The sequence below is a fragment of the Euprymna scolopes genome, chromosome 39 (genome assembly GCF_053919585.1).
Source record: "Euprymna scolopes isolate OS-2025 chromosome 39, ASM5391958v1, whole genome shotgun sequence".
Lineage (NCBI taxonomy): Eukaryota > Metazoa > Mollusca > Cephalopoda > Sepiida > Sepiolidae > Euprymna > Euprymna scolopes.
In genome coordinates, this window is record NC_136520.1 from 40,153,225 (window position 1) to 40,178,778 (window position 25,554).

The 25,554-nt window shown below is 32.0% G+C and overlaps 1 protein-coding gene and 1 pseudogene across 11 annotated transcripts in view; one reads left to right on the forward strand and one right to left on the reverse strand.

Annotated features, from left to right (window-relative positions):
* The window catches only part of LOC145263767 (coiled-coil domain-containing protein AGAP005037-like), a 758,348-nt gene that overhangs the window by 687,016 nt on the left and 45,778 nt on the right, over nucleotides 1–25,554 (forward strand). The gene's annotated exons all lie outside the window — the stretch shown is intronic.
* LOC145264066 (5S ribosomal RNA) lies at nucleotides 16,699–16,815 on the reverse strand (annotated as a pseudogene).

The window sequence follows — 25,554 nt, forward strand, 5'->3', positions numbered from 1 at the left end:
CTGAGGGAGTGGCACTCGTCTGACAAGACGTTGCAATCATCATCATCATATATATATATATATATATATATATATACACACACACATATATATGTGTGTGTGTGTATAAGATGTTTTGTTATTTGTTTAGCAATATAAGCAGTCGTTTAGTTAGATTTAGTTTTCGCTTTCCTAAGCGGTGAAGAGTTACCCCCCCACCTCTTCTTTTTTTGCGAAACATAGTTTTTATCTATTTATTTTATATTTATTAATTATTCAAATATTTGTTTTATTTAAATATTTTAAAAATCATTTTACATGCATAAAAGTGTATCTGTGTACACATCTTTCTGGGTATCACCCGTCATCAGCATGGCTGCACTTCTTGGAAAAGGAATAAACTTTCTGACTACACAAGCGGCTGTCTACCAGTGTTTCTCTATCTCTCCGTTCTACTGTAGTTAGATTTTGTTTACTACTATGTCTGTCCACTGCACCAAAGGCCCAGGTACCATCTTTAAATCGACCTCTGGTTTATTTTCACTTAAAGAAGTAGGATTCATCAATTTCTACTTCCTTGGGAGTATTTTCTGAATTTAATCCATCAAAAAATATCAGATTGTTTAACATATCTTTTTCATACACTTCTCGCCAAACTTTCACAAGAAACACCCGTCTAGCAGAAAAGACTATCACTAGTTTCCCCCACTCTTTATCTGTGCCTAAACCTAATCGTAGATTCCATGAGCAAAGCGTCTTTCTTAGAACTGCACGCCTATGGAATTGTCTTCAGTTTTTCTGCTTTCCAGCTGACTACAATATGGTTGTCTTCAAGTCTAATGTAAACAAGTTTTTGATGAGCCGTTCCATATAAGTTAACAAATTTACCAAATCTCCATTACTAACGGTTACTATATTGTCCAATTTCTACTGTACACTCTTTAACCCTTATCCTCGAGTGACCTCTTGGCCTTCATAAGTGGTGATGCCTATGAAAAAAAACAAAAAAACTTCTCTGATAAATTGTTTCTGGTCAATGTCAGTGTGGGAATCAACACCGATTTCATTCTCAATTTCATATTACTTCATATACATACTGCAACAAACCTGATCAGAATTATCTGATTTATTTGCAGACTAGCGGAGGTGCCTGGCGTTGCCCGGGTGTTTAGGTGGTGTAGTAAGGAGCCCTGGGGAATGGGGGGGGGGTAAACAAAAGTGGCGGGGGGCGCCCAGGTGTGTGTAGGTGGTATAGTAAGAAACCATGGGGGGGGGGTTAAAAAAGTGGTAGTAGCGAGGCGCGGGGAATCAACACAACAGTAGGCAGAGGTGTTAAAAAAAAAAAAGACAGACTTGACCCCGTAACACAAAGGAGGAAAAAAAAACAAAAAAACCCTGACGTCTTTGTCGATGTCTCCATAGCACGACCGGAAGTCATGAACGTCAGAATTAACCGTAGTCAATTGAAAAGGGAACGATGACTTGCTAAAATGTTGACGAAAAAAAATCCACCCCTCCTTGTACAAAACGGCCGAGTTTAGGGTGAAGGAATTAATGTTTTGGGCCAATTTTCTATATTTGTCGTCTGAAGGTTCGAGGTTTAAAATGATACCCGTTTGGTCAGGTTCCGTCGCCTCTGTCGAAAGTTTTTGTGAGACATACAAACACACACACACACACACACACACACACACACACATTTTGCCCTTTATATATATAGAAGATAGATGGCTTTTTTCAAGAAAGACCCCTTTCCGTTTCTGTTATCAATAATCTATATACATAAAAGCCTATATGTCTGTCTGTCTGTCTCCATATTTTCAAACTCTATCTCTTTTGAAACTAAAAGTCGCAGAGCAGTGCTAGGGGCTTCAAATGATTGGATTTTTTACAAACCGTTCTTTCATGAATCTTTATCGAATTAAAATAATTTTAAAGGGGTCAAAAATGGATCAAAATTGAAAAAATCGTTAGACATTTTGTACGTTCATCTTACTTTATTTTTAATCAGTTCATATACATGTCACGTTGGTACAGTTGTAACGTCACCAGCTTTGAATACTAAAGTTTTGCTTTTGGTTTCGATTCTAACTGATGGCACCCAAATACTTTTTTTTTTTTTTTTACTTTTGAAATCACAACTATAATAATATATACAAAATCTGGACAAATTAAAATATCATATTTAAGAGTATTTTACGACCGGGCAAAGCTAGTAATATTTATATTTATTATTGCAAATTTTTTTTTCAGTTTTGAAAGGATACGATTTTTTATTTCTCTTTCATAGACTGCTTTGGCAAGTATCCTGCGACTATGTTCTTGTGGAGACGAGGTCGTTTTTTACTTGAAATGGTTATATTGTTCGAACGATTATTTTAGCATCTCAAATTATGTCTTGCAAAAAAAAAAAATGCTTATTTTTTCTTAGTTGGTACTAGTTACCTCCTTTACATAATCATCTAAAATTCCGATTATCTCAATTATCAATAATTATCGAAGATATTACAACACAAAACCTATCTAAGAACACTGTCACATAAAGTACCTTCGTGTGAAATTTCATAAAAATCGGCTCATTTTGAAATTCATAGGGAATGAACTCATTCCCCACATACAAAGTTCCTTTTAATATGTCATCCACATACAGTTCTGTTTCGCTGTTTCACAGTTCATCAGTGCGGCTAGACAGTCAACTACCTCAAGCCAGGATTGAAACCCGACTGCCTGTACGACAGTCAACGCTCCTAACCATTACGCTAATCGGTGGCTGCTGTGCGAGTCGTGAATTAACGATGTTTTGACATCGTCCGAAATACCTAAGCTCAATTTGTTCACACAAAGAGCATCAGTTTATACGCTAATGGTAATTCGCGCATCACTTCTCAATATGCTCAACTCAAGATGAGGAGCATTATAGTCATCCCCATACGGCTAGACAACTACCTCAAGCCAAGATTGAAACCCGAATATATATATATATATATAGGTTGTATAGATTGGTTTCCTAGAGTTAAATCCAATGAAACCCAGCTGGTATGTATATTCTGTTTATTATACAAACATTATTGGTTACATATGTGCATACATGTTTCAGTTGAATCCTAATTCATGGACACCACCTCATCAGACCAAAAAAATCTTTTCAATATGGCTCCTCTGTTTTGGTCTTATGAGGTGGTCTCCTGGAACTAGGAGTTCACTGAAACATGTATGTACATATGTAACCAATTATGTTTGTATAATAAGACTATATATATATATATATATATTGGTGGCTGCTGTGCGAGTCGTGAATTAACGATGTTTTGACATTGAAATACACTCAGCTCTTTAGACTATGGTTCTAATCTCCTTTAAATATATATATATATATATATATATATATATATATATATATATATATATATAGTATAGTATAGGGAGATGTGTGTGGAACAGATTTTTGTTGAAATTGAATGAATGGATGAGAGTTCTTGGCTAAGTAGATGTAGAACAGTTGAGGTAGCAGGGTCAGTTGACAGGAAGGGAATATTCGAGAAAGTGGTAAGGATGAGCTTGAGAGAAAGAAGGATGAATAAAGATTGGTCAGAGAGGAATTAGTTCTGAAGTTAATTTCTAAAACTCGTCCAACACACAGTAGCTTCCTTCAGTCATTAACCCTTATCCTTGAGTGGCCTTTGGGTCTTGATATGGAGTGACAAATAATATATGACAATTGTCAACAATTATCCTTACTCTCTATTTGAATAAAATGCAAATTCCATGGACAAGGTTTCTTTCCTAGATCTGCCCTACTATGGTACCTTATACCATGGGGCTACTACCCGCTGATTACAACATGGTTGTATTCAAATCCAATGTAAACAACTTTTTATTGAGCCATCCTCTTAAATAATCAAATTTTACCGAATTTCCACTACTACCGATCATTACGCTATTAGGTCTCCCTTTGCCAAACTTTCACTAAGAATACTCAACTAGCTAAAACCTCTATCAATTATTTCCTCCACTCTCTATTGGTATATAAACCTAAACGTAGTTTCCATAAACAAATCTTATTTCCTAGAACTGCTCACCGGTGCAACTCTGTTCCACTGGTCTGTTTTCCAGCTGACTACAATATTGTCGTCTTCAAGTCCAACATAAACAAGTTCCTGTTGAACTGTCTTCTTAAATAATCAAATTATGCCAAATTTCAACTATCAGACTATTATCACAATGGCTACCATTCATACTTATCCTCGAGTGACCTCTGGGCCTTGATAAGTGGTGGCCTTGTTGTAAAATTTTTTAAAAATCTCACCTGAGACACTCATTAAACCTTAAAACTAAACGAAACTTCCTTGAACAAAGTTTCTTTCATAGAACTACCTGTCTTTGGAACTCTGTTATTCTGGTCTGCTTTCCAGCTGACTACAATATTGTCGTCTTCAAGTCCAACATAAACAAGTTCGTGCTGAACCGTCCTCTTAAATAATAAAATTATATCAAATTTCCACTATTAACGATTACTAGACTCTTTTTGCAATGGCTACCATACACACATAAAGCCTTATCCTCGAGTTGCCTCTGGGCCTTGATAAGTGGTGACTCTGTTGTACAAAAATTTGTTAAATCTCACCAAACACCTGAAACACTCATTAACTCTTAAAACTAAACAAAACTTCCACGAACAAAGTTTCTGTCTGTGGAACACAATATCGCAGGGCTGCTTCCCAGATGACTATAACATGGTCGTTTTCAAGTCTTATGTAAACAAGTTTGTTTTTTTCCGTCCTCTTCAATAATCAAATCCTGCCCAAATTCCACCATTATCAATGATGGTGTTGTCTCACTGATCATTTGATACTCATTAACCCTTATCTTCGAATTACCTTTGAGACTTGATAAGCGGTGATCCACTCCCTACTTAGTTAAAGAAAAAAAAAAAATTTTTTTCTATTTCTTCAACTCTCTTAGACACTAGCCCAGTCTAATAATAAAAAAGTCAGCACTGAAAATTTTGTACAATGCATTTCACTTTCCTTTTTTTTTCCTGCTGTTGGCTTCTTCTTGACACTCGCTGTTTTCATTCTCTCTGCTTTTCTAGTGCATTTACAGATGCTTGCCTTAGCATCACATATTTATGTCTGAAATTAATATTCTATGCCTGGTGAATCAGAAGACCAGGTGACTCAAAATCCACAGCAAACGGTGTCAGATAAAGAATTTGCATTTGTATAAAAATATTCTGCTTACTAAACCGCGCTTCCTGTTTTAGTTAAAAAAAACATACTTTAGCAACATTTTACATGAAATAGTTTTGTTTTTATTTTTTAAATAATATATTTTAACAATACAAATAAAATTATTAATACAAAAAAAACATTTTATTCTGTTTTTTCTAAAAAAAAAAATGAAGAAATCAATTAATATTTCATAAAGTAGTTTATTTTTTATAATACTAAATAATAATACTAAATTATAATACTAAATTATAATACTAAATAATAATACTAAATTATAATACTAAATTAGCGTTCTAATGTTTTAGTATTATAAAAAATATATTACTTTATTAATTTTTATTGATAAGATATATTTTAAAAAATACAATGAAACATTTAATACAAAAATTCTACTTTTCTAAAAAAACATTTTCTTCTGTTTTTCTAAAAAAAAATGAAGAAATCAATTAATATTTCATAAAGTAGTTTATTTTTTATAATACTAAATTATAATACTAAATAATAATACTAAATTAGCGTTTTTAGTGTTTTAGTATTATAAAAAATACATTATTTTAATTTTTATTGAAAAAATATAATTTAGCTATACAATAAAACATTGATACAAAAAATTACACCTTTGTAAAAACAACATTTTATTCTATTTTTCAAAAAAACAACAACATTTTATTCTATTTTTCTAAAGAATAATAAAGAAATCAATAAATATTTCGTAAAGTAATATATATTTTTAAAATACTGAAAAGAAATTCAAAGGCAACGAAACAATAAAATTTAATTTATTATTTTATACACAAAAATAGTCAAATATTTTTTTTGTAAAAGATATGTTTAAAAATAAAAATGTGTACAAAGCTTTTGAATATTTTTTTTTTTTACGCTAATTTTAAAACTTATTTTTAAACTAAAACAGGAAGTCTGGTTCAGTAAGCGGAACATTTTTATATGAATCAAATTTTTTTTTATGCCAATTTTAAAACTTGTTTTTAGACTAAAACAGGAAGTCCGATTCAGTAAGTGCAACATTTTTATATGAATCAACTTTTTTTTTATGCCAATTTTAAAACTTGTTTTTAGACTAAAACAGGAAGTCCGATTCAGTAAGTGGAACATTTTTATATGAATAAAATTTTTTTTTTTTATCTGACACCGTTTGATGCAGACTTCCCGTCGCCTGTTTTTCTGATTCATCTTATGCCTATACCATCCATTGTCAGTGCTGGTTAAATATTATGAGACTAGCGGGACCTGTAGAAATTTTACAGAATGAGAAATAATCAACAAACATTTTGATAAAGCTGATATTTCTCTGAATAGTGGAAAAAATAAGATTTTTGAACAGAAAAACTGATAACAGCAAATATGAGTTTATTAACATTTCAATGAAAATAGTGACGATTGTATTTTAAATATAGGGCTGACTCAAATGAGATAAATTAATAAGTACTAATAAATACTTAGAAAGTAATATTGTGCTACATAGTTCAATACAAATAATAAGATCTCATTGTAAGTAACAATCTTTAATTTAGTCCTTCAGTCCAGCATCAATTGGGAGACAATGGTTTTATTTTTTGCTCTTTTTTTTCAAATGTTTCCTTTCATTGTTGAAAGAACCACTGCACATTAAAATTACTATGAGTTCCTTTCTCACACCATTACAACAATTATCATATACTAGCAAGACCTGTGGAAATTCCACAGGTCTTGCTAGTTCTTATGAGTCATTATTCCTATGTAATATATTGATGTTGGCATTTTGTAGATATTCAGTGTAAATGGAGACACTTTGATATTATTGTAGCTTTTTTTGTTAAAACTGCAAAAGTATTTATCTAAGCTAGCATGAACGCCCGGCAAAGCCTGGTCATAAAGTACGCTTAAATATGATATTTTAATTCTTGCAGATTTCGTATATATTATTATAGAGTTAAATGCTCTATCGATTTTTATATATTATAAACTTGCGATTTCAAAAATAAAAAAATATGTCCATATGACTTGGGTGCATTAGCTTGAATCGAAACCGATAACTTGAGTTCCTTCAGCCATAACCGAGACCAAAACTTGTGAAGAATTCTTGGTAAAATTATTTATAAAAAAAATAGATGACTTAAGTGCCATCAGCTATAATCGAAACCGAAACCAAAATTTATAAAGAATTCTTGGTAAAATTATTTATCACAAGAAATGGAAGTACATAACAATTAAAGGACCCAAAAAATAAGACACACGCTATCGTATTAATATATAGATTATTATTATGATATTCGCAAAAAAGATTACATCAAAAGGAACTTTCACAAGAAACACTCGTCTAGCTGTAAACACTATCAATAATTCCCCCCACTCTTTATCTGTGCCTAGACCTAAACGTAGATTCCATGAACAAAGCTTTTTTATTAGAACTGCACGCCTGTGGAATTGTCTTCCGTTTTCCTGCTTTCCGGCTGACTACAATATGGTTGTCTTCAAGTCTAACGTAAATAAGTTCTTGATGAGCCGTTCCATATAAGTTATCAAATTTAACAAATTTTCATTACTAATGATTATTATATTGTCCAATTTCTACTATACACTCTTTAACCCTTATCCTTGAGTGGCCTCTTGGCCTTGATGATGAGTTGATACCTATGAAAAAAAAAAAAAAAAGAAAAAGTCCAATGTGAACAAGTTCTAATTGAATCGTCCCCTAAGTAATCCAAGTTTCAAAATTCCCACTGTTTACTATGCTAAAATCACAATGACTAATGTATACCTATTAACCCTTATCCTCGAGTGGCCTCTGGCCTTGATAAGTGGTGACACCCTTGTAAAAAAAAAAATAAATAAATAAATAAAAAAGGAGGTCACTCATTCTTGTCCAGGGTTGCCAGCTTGGCCTTTTTTAAGCCAACTTTCGAGAATTTTTTTTTTTTTTTTTTTTTTTTTTTGAAGCAGTTTGCTCTTCAAAAATTGTATTTTTTTTTCCAAAGCGTAACATAGAGACTAGCTAAGGAAGGAACAAGCAGAATATTATAGATATATTATATATATATATATTATAGATGAGATTCTTAGGCAGGAATGATAGATAAAAAAAAAACAAAAAAAACTATAGTAGTTTGGGTCCATAACTATAAAACAGCAATAAATAAACATTTGCAAAGTAATTTGAATCTCTCGAAAATGGCAACCATTTATATCGCATGAACTGAAATATTACTTATTTTATTTACCTCTCCATGGGTTTAAAAATAAGGTCAGGTGTTAAGTTGAAAAGCCAGTGCATTAGGATTAGCGCCCACAAAAATCGGCATCCCCATGTATGTGCGCCTTAAGTGATTAATGATAAACTAATCCCCTTTTCAAAGAGAAGGTAAAACCTGGGAGAGAGGACATCCTGTTACTGAACAGTACTATACCTCAACCTGCCAGCAACAACGTCAGTGTCGGACTAATTAACAAAAAAGCTTTGCTGTTTGAAATAAGTTGCAGCAACTTAATATTATTTAGATTTGATTATTATTTATATCACTTTGATTATTATTATTTATATCACTTTGATTATTATTATTTATATCACTTTGATTATTATTATTTATATCACTTTGATTATTAAAATTTAAAATTGTTGCAGAACTTCAGTGGATACCATATACCATATATTTTGACATATAAGGCGACCGTCAGATGAGACAAGGTACAAAATCGGAGCAAATTTTATTAAATTTTTCATATATCGGTTGTATAAGGTGACTGCTAAATCATGAAGCCAAGTTTGTTTAGCCTAGGCTAGAGATAGCAACACCCGGTATCTTTTGAAATATTGGGTTTTAAAGATGATTTTTTAACTTTAATGGTTGTCTTATATGCCGAAATATACATATACAATATATATATATATATATATATATATATATATATATATATATATATATATATATATATATATATATATATATATATATATATATATTCAGAAAAAAATATATATATGTATATATATTCAGAATATATATATATATATATATATATATATATATATATATATATATATATATTCTGAATATATATACATATATATATATATATGTGTATCTATCTATCTATCTATCTATATATATATATATATATATATATATATATATATATATATATATGTATATATATATGTATCTACTTGGCCGTGTCTATTCTTATATTCTTTTGGGGCTAATTTGTTGCATTTGCTTATTATGTGGTTTATTGTTTTTGTCATTTTGTCCACAGAGTCTGCATTTATGTCTTGTCGATCCTTACTTTGATGTGATTGGTTTTAACCGCGTTATCTTGTGCAGCTGTTATTAGGGATTCAGTTCTTCTGTTTAGGTTCTCTTTTCCTAGCCATGTCCAAGTGTTTCGTTAGTATCATCTTTTGTCATTCTTATGAATCGTCCATGTAGCTGTTTCTCTTCCTATTTTTCTTTTTTTGTCTTATCCCTCATCTCTTCTGTTTTGTTTGATTTTTGAGTGTCTCTTGCTGTGGTTTTCTTTCGGTGTTCTGCATTATGTATTTTTTACACAGTCTTCTATACAAACCAGCTCTCTTCCTCCGTGTTTTCTTTTCACGCAGAGTCGGTCAATATCATCCTTTAGGTGTAGTGCATTGTGTATAGTCATGAGTTTCTTGGTTTTTTGGTCGAAATGCCTCAGATATTCTTTGGCCCAGCCTATCAATGGTCCAGAGTATCTTACGATTGACGCTGCCCATGTATTTATACCTTTTACTATATAGATTAGTTTCAAGGAGTTTTCTTGTGCTTCTGAGATATTCGTTTCCAATTTTCCCTTTCATTTCTGTTGTTTTTATAGTGTCTGCTTCCAGAACTTCCAAATATTTGTAGTTATCTTGTTCACCTAATGCCCTTATCTTAGTGTAGTTGGGTATTATTATTATTATTATTAGTAGTAGTAGTATTAGTAGGAGGAGGAGGGGGGGCTTTGCCCTGGGCGTGAAATACGCTTAAATATGATATTTTAATTTGTTCAGATTTCGTATATATTATTATAAAGTCGTGATTTCAAAAGTTAAAAAAAAAAAATATTTGGGTGCCATTAGCTAGAATCAAAACCAAAACTGCAGCGTTCAAAGCTGGTGACGTTACTACTGTACCAACGTGACAAACATATGAACTGATTAAAATTAAACTAAGATGAATATACAAAATGTTTAACGATTTTTTTTTCAATTTTGACCCACTTTGACCCCTTAAAGACTATTTTAACCGGCTAAAGACCCATAAAAGAACGGTCTATAAAAAATAGAACTGAAAGAAAATTAGTTTAATAATAATAACTCTCTAGTTTCTAGTTCTCTGGGAAATTCCATGTCTTCTTATTTGTACTCACTTGGAGTTTTCGCGCAGGTTATCATCAGATATTACTCACTGACAACTGGTCCTGTCTCTGAAGTCTAGGTGGCAACAAGTCTCCCCAGATTTCCAGTATTCACTGCCTCTTTATGGCGATTGCCGGGAGCTGGTGTCTTGTTGAAGTAGGAAGTGGGAAATACAGAAATAAAGATTGCTGAACTCACACAAGAATTGGAGAAAATTATGTATATTAAATTGAAAATATTACAAAGAAAAGGTTCTTGCAAAACTAATTGTGTTTGCGGCTTTAGAAGTCCAATAAAAAGTTCTTTATCGTCCAAAGTCTTGGACAGCTCCCTGAAAAAGTTCAATCAAAATTCGGCGGCAAATTTAGGAGAGATTTTCCATAGTTGTCTATAGGCCGACGATTGATTCAAAAAGAGGGCGAATCTGTTTTTCCAGAATTCTGCTTATATTAAATGTTTGTTGATTGGCCAAGGAGCTTCATCCTAGCCAATCAAAATAGGGCTTTCAGAAAGGAGAAGTGGTCGACATAATTAGTTTGAACAAAGGGAGGTAACTACTTTTTTTATATCTTTTGATAACTTTTGAAAACGACTTTGTCTTATCACAGCAGCTGCTTGACATTGACTTCTTTGCTGGCAACAACCATTGGTCTTCACTGGAATTTTGGTGGCAATAAGCCTACCCAAGGTCCTAGTCATCTTCACACTCATCCACTGGAGGTCTTGTTAGTGCTTTCTCTCCTTGATCTTTCCATCTTCCTTGACCATTTGCAACTATTTGGTGTGGCGCTAGTTGATGCCAACACCATAACCATAATTTTTTTTTGGGGGGGGAGGGAGAAGTTAACTTACTGTTGTTGTTATTATTTTTATTATGATTATTATTATGTACTCACTAGGAGTTCTCACACAAGCTATATTATTCGCACTATCATTATTATTATTTATTTATTTTTTCTGTTGTATATTTTTGCTAGTATATCTTCAATTATATAAAGGCCATTTGTTTGCATGTATATATGTATATATGCATGTCCAGTTAAAAGTAAAAAAACTACAAAACAAATATCCACAAAGTTGATACATTCTTGATCGACATTGCCCTGGATGAATAATGCCTAAATATCAAAAACAAAAATACTCATTCTCTAGAGTTCAACTGGGTCATATTGCATCAATGGATGGTCGCTTTTTCAGTGTTATTATGGATTAATGTGAAAAGAAACTGCGGACTTATTCTTCAAGGAAAATATAAGGAAGAATGTCTGTGTGTCTCTGTATGTCTAGCTGGAGAAAGAGAGTGAAAACGAGAGAGTAGAAAGAGGGAAAGATGGACAGTTAGGTAGAGAGATAAAAGTTTTAAAATAGAAATATGTTAAACTTTTATTCCGGGCAACGCCGAATAGCCCTGATAGCGTAAGTGTTCAGTTTGCTACTGAATAACTAATTACAACAATTTGTTGTTGATCTACCCATAGCCATGATTAAATACAAATTCCTCTAAAAAATATATTTAATCCAATTTCATATAAAAATCACACATTGAATATGTACTTCCTTTTTTTTCTTCTTCAAAATTACCTTTTTGTTCACAAGAAATTGTCAGTAATTGTTGAATTTAGCAATTAGTTCATTATGGTGCTTGTTTTCTTTTTATTTGTTTGTTTATGAAACACATAAACGCAACAAATCTGTCAGGGGAATTTGCCTGCTATCCTTAACTGCTATATCAATTAGACTTCAGTAACAATATGGTAACACAAACAGTATAATAACAAAATCTAATATTAGTCCAATATTTAATTCTTTAATTTTACGTAATAACCATCGATTATAAAATATGTCCATATTGTGCGTACCCTAAAATTTTTGTAGCTCCTTGTACCTTCCCCACCCCAACGCCAACCCCTGCCATTTTTTTTTTAAAATCAAAATTCGACTTGTGGTCTCCTTGAAAATATTTCATGGCTCCCATTGAGAAATCTTGGTGTAGAACATCAATCCAACATTGCGCCTCTACTGGATAATGATTCAGCCTTTGAGTGGTTTCGCGTAGGTGCCAAACATTCCTTTCCATCATGCTGCTGTGCATTCTGTGTGTCCATTTGTCCAGTTGACCTGAAGGACGGACATCAATGCCAAACGTTACGAGCGTCATTCAAAAAAAAAAAGCATCTGTATCTTCCTTGTGTTATCTGTTTGACATAATAATGTGCCGCGTCTCTTCCTTCTCCTTTTCGCTGTGTATCCTGTTGGCACCGATGTTATTGTGATGTAAGGTACAGTATATGTCGATGCTGATGACTTGCTGCTGCTACTGCTGCTGATGATGCTGATGAAACTTTGTTTTGCTTGTTTGTCCGGTTGACCGATAGAATCGCGGTGTCCAGTCCCATCCACTCCCCAGCCGATGTTTTGCTGTGCCACTTTTTTAACCCCTTTTTTTTTTTTTTTTGCGCCTGTCCATTTTCTACAACTAGTTAGAACATCTTAGACATATATTTACACAATGAAAATAAACTTTTTCTTTTTTTTTTTTTTTAATTCATCAATTTTAAAACTTTTTATTTTTTTCAGTTCAGTTTTGGAATAGAGACTGCATCGATTTTTGGCTTTGTTTTTAGTTTAAAAAAAAAAAATCACATTACTTTTAAAAAGTCAATACTGCCAAGACTAAGCTTCTCTCCTGTAATAATTACAAAAAAAAAACCTTCTCAACCATGGCTAAAGATACATTATCTGAAAGTGCTTCATTCAAACTCCTTGACTTAACATTCATAGGGAACATGAATTAGGACAGGCACATTGTGGGCATTGCGAAGGCAGCTGCAAAGAAGGTGGGCTCTCTCTACCGTACTAGAAAGTTATTTATGCCTGAGAGTATCCTGTACCTCTACAAAGCCATCATTCGCCCATGTATGGAGTATTGTTGACAGCATTCAAAAGAGAGTCACCGACCTAATAGTAAGTTAGGCTTCAACCTTTATCCCATTGACGAAATATTGCATCCCTCTGCCTGTTTTACAAGTATTTTGATGGTAGCTGCTCCAACCTTGTACACCCTCGAGAAGCAGCAAAATCCCACCTCCACACAGTAGAAATCCCTAGATGCCAGAAAGTCTTCTACTCTAATAGTTTCTTTCCTTGAACTGCTGGACTTTGGAATTCCTTTCCAGATCCTTGCTTCCCTGACTATACTGACATGCAGAAGTTCAAATGCAATGTAAACAGACATCTTGCTGCTCAACTCCCTACATAGTATCCCTGCAAATTATGTCATAGATAGTACCCCCCCTACAGCAAAGTGGAACCGTGTCTTGTTTGGGGTGAAAATGCAATTAAAAAAATAACACAATTACAAAAATAATAATAAATTACATTACTTTTAGAAGATCATCCCACAACACAAAAAAAAAAAAAAATAATAAAAAATCACGTTAATTTTAAAAAGTCGTCTCACAACACAATTAAAAAAAAAATAATAAAAAATCACGTTAATTTTAAAAAGTCATCTCACAACACAATTAAAAAAAAAATAATAAAAAATCACGGTAATTTTAAAAAGTCATCTCACAACACAATTAAAAAAAAATAAAAAATCACGTTAATTTTAAAAAGTCATCTCACAACACAATTAAAAAAAAAAATAAAAAATCACGTTAATTTTAAAAAGTCATCTCACAGCACAATTAAAAAAAATAATAAAAAATCACGTTAATTTTAAAAAGTCGTCTCGCAACACAATTAAAAAAAATAATAAAAAATCACGTTAATTTTAAAAAGTCATCTCACAGCACAATTAAAAAAAAATAAAAAATCACGTTAATTTTAAAAAGTCATCTCAACACAATTACAAAAATATAAAAAAAATCACCATTAATTAACCAACTTTAACATATAAATGTATATTTGCGCATGCATAGAGGATCATTTTAAGTCAAGTTATGCCTACCAAATTCCAGTTTTTCAATTTTGACCCCTTAGCAGTTACTTTTGAGAGCTAAAAGCTAAATAGAAATTGTTTCACAGGTCCGAATCCCCTTTATATCAAGTTTCAAGTCTGTAGCTCAAAAATTGACATAGTAGTTTAGTAGAGACTGTTCCAGACACACAAAAACAAGTCAACTTTTATATATATATAAAATTTTTATTCATGTTGCAATATTTTTGATATAATATGAGAGTATGATTGAAGAAAATTGGAAGGTTCTACCTATAAACACTAGCGATAGGAACTGACCAATCAAACGGAGCTACGTTCTGCTAGCAACTAATCAGAAACCGGAATTGCTCCATAAAAATATTGGATCTTTCCCACACATAATTTTTCGTGTGCACATGAGAAAGATCTTTGCTTTTTTTGTCTGCAAACTTTTAAAGTTCAAGATTGATACAGAATAGCTATCTGCTGAAAACTCTTTTTCATCTCCAGGACTTATACAGATTAGCTATCCATCGGAAACTCTTCTGAAATTAAGCATGGTTTTCAATTCAAAAATTTGTTCCTAATAAGGCAGGTTACCATGGAGACATAAAGAGCTTCTGTGACTAAAAGTCGGGTTGGGGGGTTGCAGCAAGATGTATGTTTATACTATATTTTAATTTCTGCATGTTGGTATAGTCGGATATAAAGGGAACAGGGAGCAAATTCTAAAGGAAAATGGTCGGATCGAAATAATTATTAGAGTATAAAGTTTTTCTGGCATTTGGTGTCTTTTATAATGAAGTAGTGAGATTTTGTTGTTAGGCAGGTTGATGGGGATATTTACATTGACGAATGTATAAGTGCAGTAAGTTTGTTGCAGCACAGGGATGCAACATTGTAGTGATGGGACAGGGGATGGTGCTTGGCAGATAGTGTGAGACCTATAACATTAGAGATTTTTTTTTTTTTTTTTTAAACACTGTTGGTGCATCAGCTCAGATGTGGCAACAATACTCTATGCATGAACAAATAATGGCTTTATATAGATATAGGATACTGGCAGGTGTAAGAAGTTTTCTAGCCCGATAGAGGGAGCCCACCTTTTTTGTAGCAGACTTGGCAGTATCTTCTATATATTTATGCCAATTCATGTTGCCTGTGTATGTTAGACCAAATAGTTTGAATTTTGGACTCAGGAAGGGTGCTCTTCGCTATTGTGTTCATATTCGGCACTTATACGGTTGAAAAAGGTATGACGCCCCATCCCTAAGCTTGAGGTCAAAATAGCAGCTTGTTTTCATAATCAAAGAAATAATTTACAATAAATATGGCATATCTGTATTAAATAACATAAAAAGGGTTGAAAGCTGTAAAAATAAAAAAAATAAAATGTGTATGGCATAGCAACTCTTTAATGGATATGTTGAAACAATAACTATTCTAAATGATTCATTGTATACAATGAATTGAAGACAAATTACTATTTTACCCACGGCTGGGGGTAAATATTGAGTATATGCCATTCCAAAGGGGATTAGTATGTAAATGGACACAATAGATCCCATCAAATTTGAATTTGGTTTAGGCGATCCACACCAAACCACCCAATCATTAGACCAATCATACACTACAGTCAACCAGCAATTAAAACAACCATACACTACAACAAATCAAACATTAAGGCAAACATACACCACAGCCAACCAACCATTAAACTGACCAACCATACACTGCAGCAAACGATTAACTAACCAACGATTGAACCACTCATACACCATAGCCAACCAGTTATTTAAGCAAGCATACACTACAGCAAATCAAACATTAAAGCAACCATACACCACAACCAACCAACCAACCATTAAACTAATCAAGCAACCCATCTACCAACTAACAATACACTTCAGAAAACTAACCATTAGACCAACCAATGATTGAACCAACCATACACCACAGCTAAGTAACCATTATACCAACAACTATTAAACTAACTATACACCAAAGCAACCCAAACATGAAACCAACCATACACCATCGCTAACTAACAATTAATATAACCATACATGCTTAAATTAATCCATCCATCCATCTATAGCCTTGGGGGTGGGGGCATAGGCCATCTGCAACTTTGTAGATGCTTTTGTAGTGAGGAGTTCTTTTTACAGAGTGAGAGTGCTGGCCCCACGCTCAGCCTTCCCAGAATGTACATACAGCGCCTAGCCTTCCCAAATGGTCACCCATCTGGTACTGGCCAGGCTCAATGTTGCTTAACTTCGGTGATCTGGTGAGAACCGGTGTGCCAACATGATTGTGCCATATATATGCTTAAATTAAAGGATTCAATAACTATTAGACTGAATAGTAGAATAAGTAAATTTCTAAAAATGGAAAAAATAAAAAAATGAATAAAATTTTTGAGTTTTTTTTTTTTTCTGTTTTCATTTTTATCAAAATAAAATAATTAGTTTAAAAATGCTGATCAGGTCAGTAACTGGGAAATTTTGGACTTCAACAGAAATTTTAGAGTGAACTTCATTCTTCAAACATTTTAGTCAGTTCTGGGAGCAGGATTAAGAGCAGTCCATAAAACTAATGAATAGTAATGTGCATTTTTTTTTTAATTATTTTAAAACAAAATCAAAAAAAATCGATTGCACCATTATTACAAAACTTATGAAATTTAATTAAATTTTTTTTTTTTTTACTCATAGCTATTATACTAACAAGTTTGCTTGTTTTTTTTTTTTTGTTTTTTTTTACACTATTTCTCTGGTTATTTTCTTTTTGTTGTAATTTTCAATGGCTTTGTTTTATTTTAATTTAAAAAAAAAAAAGTGGCTTCATTTTCCCGCCCAAATTGCTTTTTTTCTTTCTTTTATAATTAACTTTTTTTTAACTTTCTCTTTAGAAAGATGAAAAAAAGTGCATATTTAGAATTACACTTATTTTAAAATATATATATTTATATACAAAAAAGTTTTTACAGTGTATGCATTTGTCACAGAACAAAGATGTTATATTCCAAAAATCACGTAAATTGATCAAGTAGTTTTTTTTTTTATTGAATAAAATCAAATTATATGATTTTTAGCGATTAAGTATTTTTGGCAGCTATCCATGATCTCTCACTTATAGAAAAATAGATAAACCTCGTTAATCGAATCTAGTTGTCTGCTCTTGAATTTAAATGCATCCTACACAAATATGGCGACTGGCTTCTCCCTCATCTAGCACGTCATAAAATTTGATTTTTTTAAATAAAAAAAAAAGGACTTGATCAATTTACTTGATTTTTTGGATTATCACATCTTTGTTCCATGATGGGTACGTACATTATGAAGACTATTTCTGCATTTTCTGTATATTGGTTTTCAAATTAAGTGTAATTCTAAATAAGTACCGAAAAAAAAAGTGCCATAATAGTTCCCCTCGACTCATGATGCAAACCTTGTAAATTTTAATATCCCGCCCAATGAGAAATACAAAACGAGCATTGTGGCAAAAATCACCGGAAGTGTAAGTAAGCAGAATTATATTCTATGGATTCACACAGCAACTCTTTGACGACTCGTGCATTCTTCTATCATGATTGAATTTCTTATCTAGAATTAATTTTTCGAAGCTACATTTTTTTTGTCCTCTACAGCATGCCCTTAATGAGCGGTGGCGTTACTAATACATGTCCGCCATATTTATTTATAATGTAAATGTTATTGTTAACAAGTTTCCTTTTAGCCTTTTTTTTTTTTTTCAACAGGTGTGTCGTATTGTCAATATGGGTAATATTGACAATTGTAGGTCGTATTTCAAAACACAGGCAACATGGCCGCCAATATGTGATGTCGCTTGGCAATATGTAAAATGTGACCTTTGAAAACATAAAACGAAATACTTTTTTTTTTCGATTTTCTTTTGTCTGAATTTTTTTAATATATATTTTTTAATGATTTTATCAAGAGATTTGTTCATTTGTTTAATGCAAGAATTTTAATGAAACAATGAAAACATAAAAGTTGTGACTACTTTTTTTTTAATGGCAAAAAAAAAGACAATTTTTTTTCTTTTATAAAGATTAATGAGTGTTTCAAAACATAGAAAAAGGATTTTTAGAAAGAGATGTTTTTATTCTGTGGAAAAAAAAGACAAAAAAGATTTGACCTATATAGACTATTTTAATTGGAATTCATTATTGAGATAATTTATTTATTAATTTATTTTATTGCAGACTATTATCCTCATCTTTTCTTAGTTGTTGTTTCATGACGTTTCCACCAATTATTCCTCTGGCCTTCGTCAGGTGGTAACCACGACGGGATAGGAACTCCGAATCTCCTAACTGTATTCTTAGCAATCTCTGCCATCCATAGTTGTTGTCGTCTAACCACGTTTTGGCCAAGTAAGCCTCTGGCCAGCTTTGGGTAGGATTGAAACCGTTATTTTTAGACAATGCTCAACTAACCGAAGGGGCCCGTGGTGCAGTGGATAGAGACATTGAATCTTTACAGTTCCAGTTGAGAATTGTCTGAAGATAGCAGTTTCAATCCTACCCAAAGCCGGCCAGAGACTTACTTGGCCAAAACGTTGTGAGACAACAACTATGAATGGCAGTAATTGCTGTGGATGCAGTCAGGAGATTCGGAGTTCCTATCCTGTCGCGGTTACCACCTGACGAAAGGCAGAGGAATAGTTGACCAAAACATTGTGAAACAACAACTAAAAAAGATGAGGATGATAGTCCGCAATAAAATAAATTAATAAGATTTGACTTATTAGCATGCACTCTTATTTGTTTGAAAGAACCACACTGCAGTGTATTGGATTGGTAGTGAGGAAATTAGATTATGATACGTGCCAATTTCAATAAGTATAAAAAAATTTTTTACAAACAAAGAATGAATCAAAATTGAAACAAGACGCAAGTTTTTATTGTATTTTAATGTTAATATTTAAAAAAAAAAAAAAATTTTTTTTTTAAATAATAAAAAAAAATTTTTTTATAATTTAAAAAAAAAATTTTTTTTTATAATTTAAAAAAAAAATTTTTTTTTATAATTTAAAAAAAAAAAATTTTTTTTTTTTTAAATTATTTTAAAAAATAAGTCGTAAAAAAAAATCAGAAAACGTTTTTTAAAACGTGAGTCAAGATTTAAAGCAAGATGCAAAAGCTGATAAAACGTATTTCATTTCATGTTTCCGGAGTTGGCATCTTTGCATTTCCCAAGTGATGTCACATGTCGATGGCCACATTGCCTTGTGTTTCGAAATAGGGCCTACAATTGTCAACATAGCCTCGATATGATAATCCATACTAATGTTATAACATGTCTGAGCAGAAAAATAGTTCCATCACGTGAGCAACTATTTATGAATTGAATATGCAATGTTTATACCTTAGATTATGTAACGAATACTTTTGGCATTTTTTTTACAAAAGTAAAACATCAGTATTAATCAGTATAAATCCTTCCTTAGTATGATTGTAGATTAACCCACTCAGCTAAATCCTCCCTTATCTCAGCCCCTCCCTCTTAAAATTTCTAGGCAATTATATGTGAACACCTCGATAAAAAATGGTGGAAAGTCTACCCCTCACCACAACCACCAAAAAATAAATAAATAAACGATTATTTCAAATTTAAAGTGGAATATCGGTTTCGCATATAAATTTATCATAAAAAAAAGCAGTTAACATTTTTTGTTTTTTAAATATTTCTATTTTTTAGGCGATTATGTGTGCTTTTATGACGTTACCAGTCAAGGTTAGTGGGAAGAAAAAAAAAATAGTTAACTGTTCTCAAAAAAAAAAAAAAAACGGCTCAAAAATGGGTGATCGTTTTACATTAAATTTATAGATGAAACTGATCCACCACTATAAATTCTGAAATAGTTTTTCCCTCGTCCTGTCGCCAAGTTTTTCTTTGGAGTTCACATGTAATACCACAGTGTCAGTATTTGTATCAGACAGAAAAGACATATTTTTACTTTATTTTATCATAATAATTAATTCTCTATTACGATTCTACAAGAAATCCGATGATAGTCATTATTATTTAACCTGAGTGTGTCATTTTGGGGAATTTTCCATTACAATAAGAATAATAGTGTGATTGCATATTAATAATAATATGTTAGGAGAGAAAGCAGACTTTGACTTTATTTTTTGGCAACCTTGTAACGTTCGCTTTTACTATATTTTGTCCTTTAGTCTTCACATTTTATGAGCCATGTTTCTGACAAAGGAGTAAGAATTATTTTCTTTAAGAAGAGTAGAAAGTGAACCATGAGTTTATTTTCAGTACCCTCGTAACTCAACTTTCCTTATTTTGTCCTTCAATCCTCACATTCCATTAGCAATATTTTTGAGAAAGAGTGGAAGAATCTTATTGTTGGCTACTTTTTTTTACCATGAAATGTTTAACGCCCCTGATATCAAGTGGCTTCATGCCTTCATTGGAGCGATGTCCATAAAAAGCATGTTGTATATGCAGTCATATGCTGCAATTTTGTAGACCTGAATATATTTAATATAATCCTGGTCACGGCACCAAAAATGGCGTCTGTTTCATTGTTGAATATGATATATTAACAATTTTTTTTGTCACTATTCTCAAAATCCATGCAGAGACGGATCTTAAAGTATAAGTTTTATAATTAAGCTTCTAGTTCACTGACAAAGAGAGAAAGAGAGATGTTAGTTGTAAGGGGTTAGTTGGTGTGTAGCTCACCAACGAAAAAGTGTCGGGATGTCAAATCATGCTCGCCACTGTGTTTGTTCTCTCCATTTTCTGTTGTTTATTTTTCTCTTACATAGTCAGAAATCGACATTCCTGGAATTGTAAACATCAAGATATTACATTCTTCTTTTCTATTTTGCATTGCGCAGTTCATAACTTCTGACCTTGGAATGTAAGCAGTTCGTTGTTTTCATTTTAATTACAATTCCGGTTATTTTTATGGGACCAAAAATGTAGGTCAACACCATCTGGGATGTGCATGTGTGTACACCTCTGCTTTCAAATGTACATCGCCATGTCTCTATATCCAACAATAATAATTCTTCCCCTGCTTTCTGGCAAAGGTGGAAAGAATTGCTGTTTTTTGTTTTTGTTTTGGGATCAGAATTCATCTATCTTATCGTTCACCAGTTAATTTACCTTAAATTGGTATTATTTTTTTTAGCTCCTTACATCAAGTGACTCCATGTCTTGACTCAGGCAATTTTTATCAATAAAAAAAACTTAATAAAAAATATACAGTTAATATATTTAGAACTTTTATGTGAATTAATTTTCACAAATGTTAAAATGATATTTCAACATTTGGGGTTTTCTTTCTAAAATTTTTTTTTAATTATAATTCCATTATCTAGTTATTGATTTAATAGGATCTAAAAAAAAAAATTATGTCAGTTCAGACTATAATGGACATCTATATTACATCCCTCCTAGTCGGTCTGCCCATTTGACATTTTTTTCTGGCTAAAATTCTGTATGAACCTTTGTTATGACAAAGTGCAGCAAATTAAGTATTATGGTATCCGTTCAATGTATAATTAGAGATTAATAGGGATTGGTTTCTACAATACCACATTTACCTTAGAAGATTTGACTGAAATTTTCTATGAACCTTTGTTATGATAAGGTGTGGTGAGCTAAGTATTATGGTATGCGTTTGATACACAGTTAGTGATTAATAGGGATTAGTATTTAATGCAAAAAAAAAAATGAGCACAAATTTAACCATATTCAACCATCAATTTGGCATAAAGCCCTCATTCTAAGCCAACGGTACATAACTTTTGCCTAGTTTTAGCAGGCTAAACATTCTAATTTAAAAAATGTTTCTTCTCAATCTGGACAGTAAATGTCAAGGCAAATTTCTAAAACTAATTCTATTGATCAATATTTTTTGTTAATAGAGCAACATACAGTTTTTAAGGGCCAGAAAAAAGGGATAATGTAGAAAATTTTAAGATAGAATTAGATGAGTCCAGAAATAATGTTAAGAAAAGGTATTAATAGTTTTTCGTCCCCAACAAAAGGAACGTAGACTTGTAAACTCACCCTTGTCCGTTCGTCCCTCTGCACTTTTCTGAATAACTATGCCGTAAAATTTTTTGAAATTTTGCACAAACATTAAACATGATATGAGTAAAAAAGTAACAGAATGGATTTTCCGGGAAAACTCGAGTCTCCCTTTAGTCTCCCTCCAGTCTAGGAGTACCTTTCAGGTTAAAATGGCTAAAATTGACACTTTTGTACTTATTAAAATAAATTAATGCCTTGGATTTTTATAAAACTTTCTGAAAAGTTGTAACTAACTAATTTCTATATAATTTTGTTTGTCTATACTTCACGATAACTCTTGGGTGTGGCCCAGGGGCTCTTTTTGGGTTAATAAAAACACTCCATTTTTGGGACTATTTTACCATATTTGTCCAAAATTTTCTGTGTATGCTTATTTAGCAGTTTTGCATGGTGCTTAATTCTAATTTAAATATGAAAAGGCGTTGGGAACTTTCGGGGCTAAATGGGGAGAGGGTGGGACAAATGATGGGCTTAGTCCTTTCTTTTTTTTTCATGGTGCAAATGTACGTATGATGAAGCCTAAAACTGCACTGTTTGTTCATTTTCACCAAGATTTGACGTCCCTGGGGGACTTTTGGGGCTAAATGAGACGGAGGGGGGCAAATGCTGAACTTTGTAGGTTTTTTTATGCCTCGTTCACTGTACACTCAGGGGCAACCATAGATGCTTCACTTGTTTTTGTGGGAACTAACAGATGAGATATTTAAACAAATTTTATCTGTATGTTAATGCTGTAGCAATAGAGCAAGTATTTCTGCAACAATTCTTTTCAAGGGTTGAATTACAACATGATTAAAAGGGAAACTAATATTTATAAGGTTTTGGCATTTTTGAGATGAGGATTGGTAATATACACTCTTTGGATTGTTCGGACTATTGTTCTCATCTTGACTGTTATTTTCACAACGTTTTGACCGATGTAACATCTTACGTTTTTCATGGGAGCATCTTGTTGAACTTGGAAATCTTTTTAAACGTGTTCCTAGATACTAACCTGAAAATTCTATGTCTTAATGCAGTGCATACAGCTTTTAGTGTTCACACAAATGGTCACAAACCTGATACTGACCAGGTTTATCATTGCTTAACTTTGGTGATCAGGCGAAACAGTGAACGTGATTATGCCACATATATTTTTTGCTTATATATATAATTATTTTTTTGTTCTATAATAATTAAATGCCTACAGACACTAGTGTTTCATCCTTTCAGGATTCTTCAGTGCAGGGTGTCACGATTAACACCAGCCGAACGATTCGAACCCCGCAACACGAGACATCTCAGGCTCAATTAGCGGAGACCGTATCCATTTGGCTACCATTAACCGTGTGAAATAGCGTTGAATTTTAAACATTTTTTTTAATTTTAAATGTTCATTACGTCAGTCAGAGAGTGATCTAATCGTTATACGATGATCCTTGCATAAAAGCTAAATTGATCGACTTTAATTCAACTGAAAGTGCTCAACGATAGGAAATGAATTTCTTAAAGGGGCTGTCATAATTATTTTTTTGTTCATATATATATATATATATATATATATATATATATATATATATATACTCTAGAAGCTGCAGGGCATTGCTTGGTTGTAAAATACATTTAAGTATTATATGTTATATTTTAATTTATGCAGATTTTGTATTATTATAGTGCCAATCCTCTGTTGATTATTATATTGTACCCAATAGAGAGTAATAGTTTTAAATGTTTAAAAAAAAATGACTTGGGTGCCATCAGCTAGAATTGAAAGCAAGCATTTAGCTGTCCAGCTTTAGATGTTATTAATTGAACTATCGACAGATGGATAAGAAAACATTAAAAATTAAGTGACTTTAATGTATAAATGTATATTTACGCATGCGTAGAAGTTACAGGTTCAGTCAACTTTCTCCCGTTCAATATTTTTTAAAAAATTTTATCCCTTAGCTGCTATTTTTATTGGCTAAAAAACAAATTGGATTTGTACCATAGATTCGAATCCCCTATGTATCAAGTTTGTAATTGACAGAGGAGTTTGGTAGAGACCGTTTTGCTCACATAGAGACAGTCATTTATATATATATATATATATAATACATGTGTGTGTGTGTGTGTGCTAGAACTTTTTATTCTAAATACTATGCAATTATACACAATGTAAAAAATATGCATAAATTAAACCGAGTGTAATAGTTAAATAAAATCAATCATCCAATATGAAATCATACAAATGAATGATTAATTAATTAAAGGTCGTTTTTCAAAGGAATATGCAAATTAGTAAATCTCCATGAGGACGCTCACATATCCATGATTAAGTATTTTAAGAAGTCCGTTTTAATGATTTTTAAATAGAAAAAATGGACTTTTAATATCAATGTCGGTACAAGAAAATACTCAACTTTATATATATATATATATATATATATATATATATATATATATATATATATATATATAGGGTGTCCCAAAAAGAGCTACGAGTTTTAAATATGAATTCAACCAAAAGTCTCACTCTATGATAAATATCCGCTCCTCGGTGGTGTAACGACTCATGATCTAATTTTACTGCTTTGCTGCTTCTGTTGTTCCTTCTTATAATTGACCAGTGTAGCTTTTTTGAGACACCATCTCTCTCTCTCTCTCTCTCTCTCTCTCTCTCTCTCCATATATATTATTTGTTTTGTTTTTGCGATACGTTTTGAATGAATTCAATTATTTACGAAAATGCATTTTTACCTAAATGCGAGTTTAACCAATTTAAATATGGGGAGTAGCATATATATTGTTTTTAAAATATAATTATCCACTGACACGTGTTTCGTCATCTATGACTCATCAGAGTGGCTGAATCTAGCGAGATTCGAGATTGGGACACCACGGTAAGGATATATATATATATATATATATATATATATATATACCACGGTAAGGATATATATATATATATATATATATATATATATATATATATATATATATATATATATA